The following is a 13,012-nucleotide window of genomic DNA, read 5'->3' on the forward strand; positions in this document are numbered from 1 at the left end:
GTAGTCCCAGCTACTCGGGAGGCTGAGGCAGGAGAATGGCGTGAACCCAGGAGGCGGAGCTTGCAGTGAGCTGAGATCCGGCCACTGCACTCCAGCCTGGGTGACAGAGCGAGACTCCGTCTCAAAAAAAAAAAAAAAAAAAAAAAATACAAAAATTAGCTGGATGTGGTGGCACGCACCTGTAGTCTCAGCTACTCAGGAGGCTGAGGCAGGAGAACTGCTCAAACCCAGGAGGTTGCAGTGAGCCAAGACGGTGCCATTGCACTCCAGCCTGGGTGACAGAGCAAGACCCTGTCTCAAAAAAAAAAAAAAAAAAATACATATATCTATAGTGAAATTCTTTCCATGAGCCTCCCACCCTTCTTTTTGCCTTGAGATATTCACTATGGAGAGCTGAGGGCTACAGTTACAATCCTCACTTTAATGTGTGGGGAAACTGAGACTCAGATAAGCTAAGAGACTTGCCCAGAGTCACACAGCTACTCAACAGCAGAGCCAGATGTATTTGTTTATTCCACCTTGGGTATCTTTTTTTTTTTTTTTTTTTTTTTTTGGTAGAGACAGTCTCATTGTGTTGCCCCGGCTGGTCTAGAACTCCTGAACTCAAGCAATCTTCCTGCCTTGGCCTCCCAAATTGCTGGGATTACAGGTGTGAGCCACCATGCCTGGCCCACCTCAGGTATCTATTAAGCACCAATTACACAGCCCATGAGATATTATTTCTTGGACCCCCAGTTTCCCTTAGCCCAGGGCAATCCCAGGCAGAACTAAGTAGGGTGGGTTTAAGAGGGACTCAGTTTTCTCCCAGCACAACCAGCAGAGATGCTTTTCTTGCTAATCCCCAGTCTTGGATGAGCCCACTCAGCCCCACATGGCTCCTGGGCAGCCAAGATGGGGAAGGATGCCAATCTGGGCTGACTGGAAATATTCTGAGCACCTCTGCTGGTGCTCTCAGCTGCCTAAACATCCTTTCTCCCCTCTCTTGTTGATCAGCTACTCACTGTGTGCCAGGCACCTGCCATGCAGTATCTTCCCTAGCACTCGCAATAATGACCTATTTATTTATTTATTTATTTTTATATTTATTTATTTATTTATTTATTTTTTTTTTTGAGACAGAGTCTCGCCCTGTCGCCCAGGCTGGAATGTGGTGGCGCCATCTCGGCTCACTGCAAGCTCCGCCTCCCGGGTTCACGCCATTCTCTTGCCTCAGCCTCCCGAGTAGCCGGGATTACAGGCACCCGCCACCAGGCCCTGCTAATTTTTGTATTTTTGTTAGAGACGGGGTTTCTCCGCATTGGCCAGGCTGGTCTTGAACTCCTGACTTCAAGTGATCTGTCTGCCTCAGCCTCCCTGTGCTAGGATTACAGGTGTGAGCCACTGCGCCTAGCCAGGCCCTCCTTGATTGTGACAGTTAATTTTTCTTTTATTGTGATAAAATATGTGTAACGTAAAAGTCACCGTTTTAACTATTTTAAGTGTACAATCCAGTGGCATTAAGTATATTCACATCATTATGTGGCCATCACCACCATCCGCCTTCAGAACTGTTTCATCGTTCCGAATTCACACTCTATACCCGTGAACAGTAACTCTCCAGTCCTCCTTCTCACAGCCCCGGTAACCACTGTTCTACTTTCTGTCTTTGTGAGTTTGACTATTCGAGCTATCACAATGAAGAGGAATCATACAATATTTCCTTTGCGATGGTTAATTTTATGTCAATGTGGCTAGTCTATGGTACCCAGTTATTTGGTCAAAAACCAGTGTAGCCAGGTGTGGTGGCACATGCCCGCAGTCCTAGCTACTCCAGAGGCTGAGGAGGGAGGGCTGCTTGAGGCCCAGAGTTCGAGGCTGCAGTGAGCTATGATGGTGCCACTGTAATCTAGTTTGGGCAACAGAGTGAGACTCTATTTCTAAGGAGAGAAAAATAATAGTGTAGATGTTGCTGTGAAAATATTTTTTAGATCTGATCAACATTTTAAACCAACAGACTTTGGGTAAAACAGATCAGCCTCCAGGAGGTGGATGGGCTTCATCCACTCATTTGAAAGACTTAAGAACAAACACTGAGGTTCCCCCAAAAGGAAGAAATTCTGCCTGAGTTTCCAGCTGCCAGACTCAAGATTCAGCTTCAACTTTTGCCCGAATTTCCAAACCTAGAGATAGATGTGTCAACTCCTACAATTATGTTAGCCAAGTCCCTAAATTATCTCTCTTTCTCTATCTATCTGTGATACATGTGTATCCTATTGATTCTGTTTCTCTGCAGAACCCTAAGACACTGGCTCTACTCCCTCCACATACACTCTGTCCCCATCTCCTCCATCTGCCCAGATACCACCTCCTCCAGGAAGCCTTCTGGAGCATCCTCTCTTGGGATACTTACTGCATGTGGCCTCATGGAGGGAATTTTATCCACATGAGCAGGGACCACTTTTGTTCTCTGCTTCAAATGTTTGTTTCACTCTGTTTGCTCTCAGCAGTACTGGAGAGCTGTACTTTGTAGGTGTGCATAGTATTTGTAAACTTTGGTTAATTTGTGTAATGGTTCCAGGGAGCTTTGTAGAAAAACTATCCCCATCTCAGGAAGAGCTCTATCCTCACACCAAAAGTTGACTCAGAGGAGGATCCCAGCCAAGGGGTTAAATTCCACACCACCCTCCCCATAGCCAATTCCTGGGACTATCCCACCCTCAGCCTAGAGCCAGAGAAACCCTTCGGGCCCATGTGAATAAATGAGACCCTTCCTCTCTTAGGCTTTACCAGGAAGCTAGATGGAAGCAAAGGCCCCAGCGCCCCTGTGTCCCCACCTTGCCCTTCACGAGTCAGAAGGCCCTGGGATGTGCCAAGGATCCTTGTCAGGCCTGGGATCTGACAGCAGGGTGCCCAGGACCACTCTCTGGCTTCCTGGAGCATGATGGAGACTGTGACAAGGATGAGGAGGACAGGTCTGCCCCTCAGAACCCCACCCAGGCCCCAGCCACAGGAGTCTGTCTTGCAAGGTAATTGGGAGCCAGGTTTGGCTTTTTTTTTTTTTTTTTTAAGCCAGTTAGATTTAGCAATGGGGGTTGTATACCAAAGATCTGCTTTTGAATCCCAGCTCTGCCACTTAACCAGTCATGTCACCTGGAGAAAGTCACCCAACATCTCTCAGACTATTTTCTCATCCCCAAAATGGGAAAAATAAGGCTTATCTCATAGAGTACATGGAAAAGCAAATGATGTCACACACAAAGCGCCTGGCACATGGCAATCACTCCATAATGACAAATATTGTTGGTGAGGCTATTTTTATTACTAGCTGTGTGACTTTGGGCAAATGGCTTAACCTCTCTGTGCCCTCCTTTTCTGATATCTGAAATGAGGATAAAAATAACAATAAATGCCCCACAGGGTGGCCATGAGCATTAACTGAGATGCAACACACGAAGTGCCCTGGAGATAAGTAATCTCTCAATACACAGCTATTATTAGTCATCCATATTTATTATTGTCCTTATTATTATTTGGGCTGAACAGCTGAGGTAGCCCCTTGATCCCTCCAGCTCTGATGAGACATCCAAGGCTCCGGGTAGAGGAAAAGCCCCACTCAGAGTCCTCCAACCCCCACCGCTCAGGCCCCTTTGAAGTCCCCAGGGGCCCCAGGCCGTGATAAATGTCCCAGCCCTATAGGTTATGACTTGCTGCCAGATTTGACGTTAACCATCATGCCCTGACTGGGTGTTTGAAGAAAGTGGCTAAATGCTGCTGGGGCTGATGGGGGAGATAGCAGCGAGGCCGGTCTTTGAAAGCCCCAGCCGGCCGCCCTGGCGAGAGGGAGCGAGGAGGCCGGCTCCGCTCCAGCTGTTTAGTCTACCAATCATGGTGGTGACAGGGAGTCTGCGCTGGCACGGAGAGGGCTGCTGGGCGCTGGGTGGGGAGGGGCCGCCCGGCGAGTTCCTCGCTTGCTTGCTTTTTCTAAAGTGTGTGTATGTGCATGTGCTTTTCACACCTTCAGGGCAAGCGGAGAAAAGGTTGTAAAGGAGAAAGAGTGCTGAACTGGGAGCCCAGAGACCTAGGCACTGCCACTGTCCTATCTCTGCTCCTTTTCCCCTAGGGAAGGAGGGCACATGTCATGAAGGGGTTCAAATTCCAGGCTGCAGAGTCAGCCAGGTCCTCCTCCCACCCTGACTCTGCCTCTCGTTGCAATGAGTCACTGGGAAAGATCCTTGACTTCCCTAAACCTCAGTTTCTTTATCTTTAAAATGGGAGTGAATAACTGCCCCTGCCCCACAGGGTCAAAGGCAGATTAAATAAATTGATGCATGGAAAGCATCTTGGATGGAACTTGGTGCACAGTAGGGACTCAGTCGATAGAAACTGACCTTTCAGATCAGATGAAAACACAGGGACAGAGAGCCAGATTTGCTTCTTGGCTCCCAGTGTGTCCTCAGACACCAAATCCCAGCTTCCCCTTCACTCTGCCTTTCTCCACCCATTTGTTCTCTCAAACAACTTCCATCAGAGGCCGAGTAGCATCAGAACGAAAAACAATAGCCAGCAATTTACATGTCACAGCCAACTTGAGAACAAGCATTATTATTAAGCCATTTTACACTGTGGAAACTGAGGCTCAGACAGAAGTGATTGGCCTATTGAGTTGCAAGAAAGACCCCTCACCTGCCGGGCGCGGTGGCTCAAGCCTGTAATCCTAGCACTTTGGGAGGCCGAGATGGGTGGATCACAAGGTCAGGAGATCGAGACCATCCTGGCTAACACGGTGAAACCCCGTCTTTACTAAAAATACAAAAGAAATCAGCCGGGCTTGGTGGCCGGCGCCTGTAGTCCCAGCTACTCCGGAGGCTGAGGCAGGAGAACGGCGTGAACCCGGGAAATGGAGCTTGCAGTGAGCTGAGATCTGGCCACTGCCCTCCAGCCTGGGCGACAGAGCGAGACTCCGGCTCAAAAATAAAAAAAAAAAAAGACCCCTCACCTGTGGTATGTGATATGTGACTCTTCAGGTAAGGCACTAGAGATTAGAGACTGGCTTCCCAGGCCACTTGCTAACCAGAAATGTTCCTCATCTGCAAAATGGGAATAGTGATGCCTGACATACAGGTGGTTGGCAGTTTTAGATGAAATAACAGGGAACCAAGCCTGGCACTTAGCAAGGTCTCAATAAATGGGAGCTGGTGTGATCCTTGAGCAAGCACTATTCTGTGCCAGCCTCTGCCAGGAACTGGAGACAGAAAGCACAATCAGAGAGGGCCTCAGGCTTCAAAGCACCTGTATCAGTCAGGACAAGCCAGGTTATCCTACAGTAACAAAAAAACCAGGCTTGGCCAGGCGTGGGATTACACCTGTAATCCCAGCACTTCGGGAGGCTGAGGCAGGCAGATCACTTGATGTCAGGAGTCTGAGACCAGCCTGGCCAACATGGTGAAACCCCGTCTCTACTAAAAATACAAAAATTATCCAGGCGCGGTTGCAGGTGCCTTTAATCCCAGCTACTGGGGAGGCTGAGGCAGGAGAATTGCTTGAACCTGGGAGGCAGAGGTTGCAGTGAGCCAAGATCACGCCATTGCACTCCAGCCTAGGTGACAGAGCAAGACTGTCTCAAAAAAAAAAAAAAAAAAAAAAATACCCCAGGTTTATTTCTTACTCTCACTGCATGTCCAACACAGGTCAACATGAGTTTCTGTTCACCTAGTGACTCAGGGACAGGGGCTGATGGACCCTCCACCTTGACACATTTTCAAGATCACTGTGGCAAGGTGAAGCAAACTTGGGGACTCACACACTGGCTTATAGTTTCTACTGCTAACATTTCATGGTTAAAATAATCACGTGGATATGTCTAACCTCAAAGGGGACAGGGCAGTATAATCCTACCTTGTGCCGGGAAGGAGGAGGAAAATGACTTCCACATGCCCCACAGTCCAGGGCGAGAGGCGTAAACAGGGTAAACCAGAGCTCTGATGGAGTTGAGTCCTTACTGTGTTGCAGGAACACAGAGGAGAAGCAACTTTGTTGGGAGGCCTGTGGGGCCTTCATTGCCCAGGTGACCTGTGAGCCTAGCATGGAGATCAGGGGTTATTAAGTTGGGGTCTGAGGATCCATAATTGCATGGCTGAACTTCGGGAACCCAAAACTTCCACAAACTTCAAAATCTTGGATATAGGTGAGTGTATGCATTTTCCCAAGAAGAAAGTCCCTAACTTTCATCATCTAAGACTTGGGCCGCCAGATGGTCACTATGTCTTTCTTCTGACTTTGGTCTTTCTATAATAGTGTACCATATCTTAAAGTGCAACGCTCAAACCACCTGCAGCAGACAATCTAGATAGTTGTCAAAAATGCATAGCCCGAGGCCCAGCCCTGACCAACTGAATCGGAATCTCTGGGAGTGGTTCCAATCTGCATTTTAACAAGCTCCCCAGGTAGCCCTCATACATCTTGAAGTTTGAGGTTCTCTCAGCCAGAGATAGCACTCTCCCAGCCCAGATAGACTGTGAAGAAAGCACAGAGAAAGCTGAGCCACATGGTTGAGAAGAATCCTCCATGGCCAGAGAGTACTTTACAGTTTCCAGAGGGCTGCCACCTCGTGCCTTATCCAACCTCACTGCAGAAAGGTGGGGTGGAGGTGCCAGCTCTCCACTGGCACGAAGGAGGTGCTCAGTGAATACCACCGAGCGAAATGATGACAGGAAAGGAAAAGGGAGCCAAACAAGACAGCATGGCGTAAAAATGACATGCCCTGAAATCAGACCACCCTGAGTTCAAATTTCAGTCTTGCCAGTTCCTAGTTGGGTAATCTCGAACAAGTTACCCAACCTCTCAGGACCCCAGCTTCCTTGTCTGTCATCAGGAATGTGTCTTTCTTCCCTCTAGGACTGTGTTGGCACACAGCACAGCTTCTCTAAAGGTCGCCAGAAGGATCCTAAGTGCTTTAATAATTCTCATGTCAGGCCTCCTCAACTCCATTCTAGAGGTGAGGGAAGACAGACCTGGAGACGGCTCCCCTGGAAGCCCTAGAGGGTTAATTCATGCCCTGGCAAAGCCCATCCCCACCAAGTCCTGGGTCTTGTCCTCGTCTTCCCAGAGTCATGCTGGCCAGAGCTGAGACTGCCATGCTATCATGTGAGCAGTCAGCCCTAGACGCTCACATTCACCCCTGCCAGGACAAGGAGATTCCTTTGTCCCTGATAACGCCTGGGGACCCACCCTCGCACAGGTAGGCAGACCCCTAGGAGGCAGGGCTGATGGTTAAATCAGGGGTCCCAGCCTAGCTCTGCTGAAGAAGAACCTGGAAAGTGTGTTCAATGCCCAAATTTCTGGTCCCACCCCAGGCAATTCTCATTCTGCAGGTTTGGATTAGAGCCCAAGGATTCCATTTTAACAAATTCCCAGGGATTCTGATCTTCAGCCAGATCCTGGAGCTGCTGCTCTGACCTCTCGGTGGTTCAGAATGTGTGGTTTGGGGGCCAGGTGCAGTGGCTCATGCCTGTAATCCCAGCACTTTGGGAGGCTGAGGTGGGCAGATCACCTGAGGTCAGGAGTTCAAGACCAGCCTGGCCAACATGTGAGACCCCATCCCTACTGAAAATTCAAAAATTAGCCGGGCATGGTGGCAGGCGCCTATAATCCCAGCTACTTGAGAGGCTGAGACAAGAGGATTGCTTTATTTATTTATTTATTTATTTATTTATTTATTTTTGAGACGGAGTCTCACTCTGTCACCCAGGCTGGAGTGCAGTGGCGCGATCTCAGCTCACTGCAACAGGATTGCTTTAACCCAGGAGGCAGAGGTTGCGTTGAGCCAAAACTGAGCCATTGCACTCCAGCCTGGGCAACAAGAACAAAAAACTTTGTCTCAAAAAAAAAAAAAATGTGTGGTTTGGAATGTCTGGTAGGCAGATGGAATCCTGGCCACCCAGGATCCTGTCCCCAGTAGGGATGCTGCTTCATGCTGAGCCCTTTCCCTCTTCAAGTCGCCACCAGCCCACCCATCTCCACCATGCCCCATGCTACCCTTCCTTGTGGCCTGAGCCTGGGGTGGGAGCAGGTCTGCAAGGAGAAGGGACAACTGGATTTTTCGATGGGTTGGGTGGTAGAATGAGCTCTGGGCTGGGGGATAAGAAATTGCAGCAGAAACCCTTCTGTTTTCTATATCCCTTTCAGGCTCTCAGAGCCTCAACTTCCTCATCTGCATACAGGGCTTATTCCCCTGATGGAAAATTAGAGATGGACAACTACCATGGAGCTAGTGAAGCTTAGGTATCAGGGGACCTCATGTACACATGGCCTTTCTAAAGCCCGGCACCTAATTTTGTTTTCTCTTCCTTACAGGGGCCCATAAAATCCACACCAGGCCCTGACTATAAGAGTGGCTGTGAAATGTCAAATGAGGGATAAAACCAGAGAGCTTTCACCTAGGGAACTCACCACCTCCAAAAGGGTAAGAGAGCCCTCCGAAGGTGCTCCTGGAGCCCCCCTCCTCTCCAGCTTTGGTTTCTCCACTTTCCTACCGGATGAGTCCTGCCTCTTCCTGCCTGGGAGTTTATCAGCAGGAGTGGCAGGGCCTGCTAATCAGGGGCCGCTCCAGGCCCCCGGGATTAACCCTGCAGACCCTGGGCCAGGGTCAGCAGCCCTGGCTACCAGTTATGCTCCCGGGTTCTCAGCTGTGGGTTAGATTGCTGGGGAGGGAGGAAGGGGAACTTTAGGGAGGGACTCACTAGCAGCCAGAGAGATTAAAACTAAATGAGAATACCTCACTCTCCTACTTAGAACCCTTCAGGGGGCTGCCTCTACGTCTAAAATGAAACCCAGATCTTGCCCCACCCATCAGGCGCTGCCCTGCTCTCTGATCTCAGCCCTGACTCTGGGATGCTCCAGCTTCGCCTGCCTGCCTTCCTTCCCTTCCAAACCCCTTCCCTCCTCATTCGCTCTTGCCCTGAGACTTTGGCAGTGGCTCTTCCTGTACCTGGAACCCCCTTCCCATATCTTCAAAAGGCACCTCCTGCAGGTCTCTCCTTAAAGATCACGTCCCAGAGATGCCTTCCCTGGCCACGTTTCTCAGGTCATCCCCTACCCACCCCACGGTGCCACTCTCATTTTTCCCCTGTTTAATTTTATAATCAGAGGCTGACATTCGTTTCTATTTTCTGCTATTCATCTGCCTCTGCCATGAAGAAGTGAGCTGAGATTCTCCCCTCAGCACTTCAGACAGAGCCTGGCGCATAGAGGGGCTCAGTAGTAATTTGTAGAAGGAAAGGATGAGGGGCGGTAGATCTGTCAAACCTCCCTCCTGGGTTCTCAGCCAGGCTTGCGGTAGGGGGATAGAGGGTGGCTAAGCCAGGATCCCTGCCCAAGAAGCCACATTCTTCCTATTGTGAGAGAGCAGATTGCATAGGTGGGTTTGGAAAGACAAGCAACACTGCTGGTTTCAGCTGCAAGCCGAGAGCTGGTTTCAGCTGCAAGCCGAGAGCTGGTTTGGACGAGGTGGTTCCCTGCCTGCCTGCGTTAGAACCCTCAGGGAGCTTGTTACAGAGGTGGCTGCCTGACCTGCCCCTCCAGTGGAAGGGAAAGCTTCCCAGAGGAGCTGGGCTGGGACATTGGTAATCAGGTACACCTGCCGGGGCAAGGAACTACAAGATCATGAGAAGATGACAGGTGGCCTGGCTGTGGAGGGCTGGGAGCAGCAGGGCGCCTCCCCTCCTCCCCAAGCCCAAGACTCCCAGGTGGGTTATGCTGAAGACCAGGGAGGCCCGAAATGGAGGAGCCTTGGGCTGGCTTCAGACCCCTGCTGGTCCTGCCAGTACCACCTCCTGCAGCAGGTGCAGGTCTGCCCTCAGCTCCCACCAAGCAGGGTCAGAGACCAGCTCCTAGCATGCCTCCAGAACAGTCCCAGGCAACCCTCAGCCCTTCTTCCCCTTCCCTACAGCAAGAGCCTTATTTCGCTCACTCTGAACTGGACTTGGGCCATGTTCCTGCTACGCACAAACTGGGTGACCATAAGAAAGCTACTTAAGGCCGAGTGCAGTGGCTCATGCCTGTAATCTCAGCACTTTGGGAGGCCGAGGTCGGGGGAATCATAAGGTCAAGAGATCAAGATCATTTTGCCTAATATGGTGAAACCCCATTTCACTAAAAATACAAAAATTAGCTAGGCATGGTGGCGGGCGCCTGTAGTCCCAGCTACTTGGGAGGCTGAGGCAGGAGAATCGCTTGAACCCGGGAGCGGGAGTTTGCAGTGAGCGGTGATCGCGCCACTGCACTCCAGCCTGGCAACACAGTGAGACTCCGTCTCAAAAAAAAAAAAAAAAAAAAAAAAAAAAAAATTCATCTCTAAGCCTAAGTTATGGAATAATAAACAAGACCATGGAGCGCGGGGGCGTGAACAAGTTCATCGTGAAAGGCCCGAGCACATGGTCCCAAGCACGGCGAGAGCTCCTAACTGCAACTGCGATGTTTGCCCTCTTTCTCCAGAACCCAAAGCGCCCCGGCCTGCGTAGCCCTGGCCTCCAGCGTCACCTGCTGGTCCAGTGGGAGAATGACGCACCCTACCGTGCTGGGGTGAAGGACTCCAGAGCCCCGAGTGCCAGCCTCAGCCCTGCCCCAGCTCCCACCCTGCAGCATGCGGGACGAACCCCAACCCCAACACCGCCGCCGCGGGCCGGACCTTCGCATCTGTAACTTGGACACGCAGTCCCCCTCTGCCCGTTAGCAGGGTTCGGGGGCTTCCCGAGAGCCGGGGGAGCCAGGAAATAAATGCCCTCTGAGGGACTGGACCGGCTCAGCCACGGGCGCCCATGGAGCAGGGCAGAGCAGGTGCTCCGACCCCCGTTTCACCTGCCAGGCGCACAAACTCCCGGACCCATACCCACGCCCACGCGCCCAGCAGGTTCCTGGGTGTTTTGTTTTGTTTTCTAGCATGATTTGCTTAATGTTTCTCCCCTCAGTCCTCCCCATCCCCTCAGCGTCACCTCCTGGAGAGAGGACGGAGCCTGGACTGCTTGCCCCAGCCCCTGGATTCCAAGCCCCTGGCACACGACTATGTGTTAAATAAATAAAATAAATACTGTTTAAGAATGAAAATGAAATGTATTGAATTAATAAAATAGAACAATTCTGACGACACACACAGGCACGTCAATCTCAGTCACACTCGCCCCCGGCACAGACACTGTCACCATTATTTGCCGCCCTGCCGCCCCACGCTGGAGAGCAGCGCCCTCACAGAAGGAGATTTCTGCCCAGCCGCGGACGGGCCGCACACCCGCGTGCACACAGAGTCCGAGAACCCACACACAGCGGCCTGGCCTTCAGGCACAGCGAGCCCATCCGGTTTCCATCCCAGCTCCCACAACTTCCCCCACACTTTGGTACTAAGGGCTCAGGTGGATCCTTTTGAAGTCTTCAAGGGAGGGAGTTGGGAAGGGCCCCAGTGACAAACAGGGGGACGCAAGAATTTTATGAACTTAAGGGCTGTAAATTTCCGCCAGCAAATCCCCGCCCCTGTCCGTCCGCGCCGCCTTCCTTCTCACGAGGAGGGGGGGCGTATCTTCCCACCCTCTGCTCATCCTCACCCTTCTCAAACTAATCAGCCAGTTCAAATCGTACCCTTCACCTATGATCACACCATTGTCATCACCGCCACCGCCACTTAGATTGCCAGTGTTTGAATCCAACTCTTCTCTGAACAGTAGGTGCCCTTAGACAATTGACCTCTGTGTCTTCCACTGCGAAATGTGAATAATAATAGTACTTACCCCTGGGGGAAGAAGTGAGAATGAAGAGATCATGCACTAAAGCCTGGGGTCGCTATGCCTTGTCATTGTTAAATACTCATAAAATGGGAGGTATAGTTATTCTTATAGGGTCTTTAAAATGATTATCCTTAGGATGCTATTTAAACTTAAAATAGCAGAGTTGGACAGGTTCTTAGAGACCCCTATTCCAGCTCTGTCTTTGTAAGTTGGAGATAAAGAAGTCCAGAGAGTCGCTTGCTCAAAATCACACTGCTAGTTGGTGGTAGATCCATGTCAAAAGTTCAGATTTCCTAGGTGAGGAGTTGTTAGACATAACACCAAAAGCACAATCGTTTTCTGAAATTGATAAACTGGGCCAGCCACAGTGGCTAACACCTGTAATCTCAGCACTTTGGGAAGCCAAGGCAGGTGGATCATTTGAGGTCAGGAGTTCAAGACCAGCCTGACCAACATGGTGAAACCCTATCTCTACTAAAACTACTAAAAATTAGCCAGGCGTGGTGGCGCACTCCTGTAGTCCCAGCTACTCGGGAGACTGAGGCACGAGAATCACTTGAACCTGGGAGTCAGAGGTTGCAGTGAGCCGAAATTTGTGCCACTGCATTATAGCCTGGGCAACACAGTGAGACCTTGTCTCAAAAAAAAAAAAAAATGAAATTGATGGGCTTTATTGAAATTAAAAACTTCTGTCCTTCGAAGGACATTGTTAAGAGGATAAAAGAAAACAAGCCACATATTGAGAAATATTTATAAGTCACATATCTGATATATAAGTTGTATCGAACATACATAAAGAACTTGCAAAAATCAGTAATACAAAAACAATCAAATTTTTAAATGGTCAAAAAACTTGAACAGACACTTCGCCAAAGAAAATGTATGAATGGCAAATAAGCACTTGCAAAGAGGCTTGCCATTAGTCATTAGGGAAATGCAAATTAAGATAATAATGAGATAACCACTACACATTTATTAGAATGACTAAAATGGGGCCAGGCATGGTGGCTCACGCCTATAATCCCAGCACTTTGGGAGGCTGAGGTGGGTGGATCACCTGAGGTCGGGAGTTCAAGACCAGCCTGACCAACATGGAGAAACCCCCATCTTCATGGCAAAATTGGCAGGACATCGTGGCGCATGCCTGTAATCCCAGCTACTTGGGAGGCTGAGGCAGGAGAATCACTTGAACCCAGGAGGCAGAGGTTGCGGTGAGACAAGATCACACAATAGCACTCCATCCTAGACAACAAGAATGAAAC

The 13,012-nt window shown here is 50.1% G+C and overlaps 1 long non-coding RNA gene across 1 annotated transcript; it reads left to right on the plus strand.

Moving 5' to 3' along the window:
• The first annotated feature begins 2,805 nt into the window (after positions 1 to 2,805).
• LOC123573901 (uncharacterized) lies at positions 2,806 to 11,067 on the plus strand. Its single transcript, XR_006698609.2, has 3 exons — positions 2,806 to 3,005; positions 8,332 to 8,440; positions 10,471 to 11,067. It is a non-coding gene; the product is annotated as an uncharacterized lncRNA (long non-coding RNA).
• The last annotated feature ends 1,945 nt before the right edge of the window (positions 11,068 to 13,012 follow it).

This window comes from Macaca fascicularis, chromosome 6 (genome assembly GCF_037993035.2).
Source record: "Macaca fascicularis isolate 582-1 chromosome 6, T2T-MFA8v1.1".
NCBI classification, from domain to species: domain Eukaryota; kingdom Metazoa; phylum Chordata; class Mammalia; order Primates; family Cercopithecidae; genus Macaca; species Macaca fascicularis.